The sequence below is a fragment of the Gracilinanus agilis genome, chromosome 2, assembly GCF_016433145.1.
Source record: "Gracilinanus agilis isolate LMUSP501 chromosome 2, AgileGrace, whole genome shotgun sequence".
NCBI classification, from domain to species: domain Eukaryota; kingdom Metazoa; phylum Chordata; class Mammalia; order Didelphimorphia; family Didelphidae; genus Gracilinanus; species Gracilinanus agilis.
Genome location: NC_058131.1, coordinates 238,274,668 through 238,277,576, shown reverse-complemented (window position 1 = coordinate 238,277,576; position 2,909 = coordinate 238,274,668). Strand labels below are relative to the sequence as shown.

Genomic DNA, 2,909 nt, shown 5'->3' with positions numbered 1-2,909 from the left:
GTCAGGCCCCAAGCAGTGCCTCATATCCCAAATGAAACCTCTGACTCATGCCAAATAAGGCTGCACACTGAGAAGGGAACGAAGCATTACCGGTTCTTTCTGTCTGAGTTCATGTGCTGATCCTACTTATGCTAAACAGTTTTTTTCCTTTTTTTAATTCTTCAAATGAGATAATGCATAAGGCATTCTTAAAACTCTGCAAACTTCAAGTGCTATTTAAATGATAACTGCAACTTTTTTTCTCTGTTGGAGAGAATGCAAATTTTTGAAAGTAATATTAAAAACAAGGTTATTTTAAATCTTAAAAGACATTTAAGAAGCCAAAAAACTTTTGCCTTAAGAGAAAGTTGGCCAGTTTTTGAAACTGTTTTGAGTAGATGAAAGGTGTGTATTTTATTCTGTCCTTACTCTTCCCTACTCAAGCCAAGTCTCAGTTCAGTCTGAGACATATTTGGAGAACTGTTAATAAGCTGGAAAGTGACCAGAGAAGGGTGACCGGAAAGATGAAGGGATCTTAAAATTATAATACTGCAGTCTGAAAGGAATCTTAAAAGGCTATCTAGAGGGCAGCTGGGTGGCTCAGTGGATTGAGAGCCAGGCCTAGAGACTGACCTCAGACACTTCCTAGCTGTGTGACCCTAGGCAAGTCATTTGACCCCCATTGCCTAGCCCTTACCACTCTTCTGCCTTGGAGCCAATACACAGTATTGATTAGCTCCAAGAGGAAAGGTAAGGGTTTTATTAAAAAAAAAAAAAAAAAGACTATTTAATCCAATCCCTCATTTATAGGAAGCTGAGGTCTAGAAAGTTGAAGTGGGAAATCCAAGATTACCCAGTTAATAGGATTGAAACACAGGTCCTCTGGGTTCTAAATCCAAAATTTTTTGTGTGCTAATAGTTGTGTAATAGGAAAATCAATTGAAGGAACCGAAGCATTTCAAAGTCAAATAAAACTAGGGACCACTGTTGACTTAGAAAACCACATATTATCCAGGAGTCCTTGTGAATTGGTGAGGGAAGAAGGAGTACATGAAATGGCACCAAAATGTCAGAGAGAAAAATCTCAAATAAATAAAATCCACCAAATTTTGATCCATCAAAAATCCCTCAACTTAAGCTGCCCCAAGATCAGCAATATGTAGTAAGACTGATGGCCCCATTCAACATGAGAGGTAGGACATGAGGCAAGCATATTTATAAAGGTAAAAAATTTGATGCTGGGAAGGAGATAGTCCTCATCCTGAGCTATATCTGAGCTCAGTGTGATATATTCCTATATTAAGTATACCTGTTGTCTAACTGAAATTACCTTCAAAAGTAGATCCCAACAATACAGATTATACAGTGAAGCATTGTAACTTTCAACTGTAACTTCTAGACTGGAAAAACCCCAAAAAGCAAAAGAGAAAAGGGTACAGAAGGAAAGAAAAGAGGAAGAATTAAATAATCCCATGAAGGTGCTGAAAAAAGAGACTCCAAGCTGGAGATAGAAGTACTAGAAAATCTAACCAGGAACTCAAGGAACTCAACTTGTACCAGGTTAATGTAGACTTTAAAGCAATATTACAGTGGTACATGGTGTCACAGAAGAAACGCCAGTGAGAACGAAAGGAAGACCAAAAGGAAATGGAGGTATCAGGTCAGAAGACAACAATTGATGGAAGATTGACTCCAAGGTAGACCCACCCCTGCATCTTCACAGTTCCCATTTGGGCCAGCCCCACAGCTGTCCTAGGTCTTGCAACTAAAAAAAGGAAAAGGAGAGCTGGAGGCAGCAAGTCTAAGCTGGCAGGCCTGATTGCAGCAAAGAGGCCACATTCCCTAAAACCCAGAAGCAACAACAGATGTGTTGTCACCCTCCCCAAGCCTAGCATTCAGCAGAGATTGGAGGAAGTCAATAGGTTGCCCACAATATCCAGTGATATGCCAGCAGGAGGCATACTTGGAGGAAGACCTTAGATCTTCAAGTCCTCTCCATAATAAAGACAGGCTAGAATCAGTTTGTTTCTTTGTTCAGTGAGCCTAGCAATGTGAAGAAGAGGATTGGGGCAGGAGTACCACTGCCAAAGGATCTGTCTAGGGAGTTCAGTGTGTTTTCCCCACTGCTTAGCTGCCCAGAAACTAATTGCTGCTTTCCCCTTTGGGCCCATAGGCTGTGGCACTCTTCCCTCTGAATCTTCCCTCATTAGAAAGCACCAGCTGAAGATCTGCCATCCATTCCTAGCCTAGTGGCCTCTATAACAGCAGGGATGAAACTACAGAAGATATTGAAACTCAGTCCTGCTTTCTTTAGATTCCCACCCCTCATCAAGCCCAGGTTGCCAGAGAAGAATCGCTGGGGAGTTAACTTCATTTCATCCCTGAAAACTTCAGAGCCTTTTTCTCTCTAACAAGACTAGACCTCATTTATCTCTGTTGGTTGCCAATACGTCATTTGTCACATGACATACAGAATGGCGTTTTTCATCAGTACCCAGTGTTAATTTAGCATGTACGGTAGGTTTGCCTTACCTCCAGCCCCACACCAAGTGGCTAAATGGCTCCATAGATAGTGAAACTAGAGTCAAGAAGACCCGAGTTCAGACCCAGCTTTAGATACTTTTTAGCTGTTTGACCCTGGGCAAGTCATTTAACCCTGTTTGCCTTCATCTACTAGAGAAGGAAATGGCAAACCAGTACCTTTGCCAAGAAAAACCCATTAACAATATGGTTCGTGTGATCACAAAAAGTCAGACACAACTAAACAACAAACCCCACACCAAGATTATCTGATGACATTTGGGAATAAATATAGAATATATGATGCCCTATTGTACCAGGCATCTTCTTTTCCCCCCTACCTCAGATTCCAAGGCCAATACCAATCCAGAGCACACCAGCCTGCCCCATCTGATTTGTATCTAAGTCAT

General features: G+C 41.4%; 1 pseudogene; it reads left to right on the top strand.

The window, feature by feature from the left end:
• Positions 1-715: 715 nt before the first annotated feature.
• On the top strand, positions 716-2,053 carry LOC123235025 (annotated as a pseudogene).
• Positions 2,054-2,909: the final 856 nt, after the last annotated feature.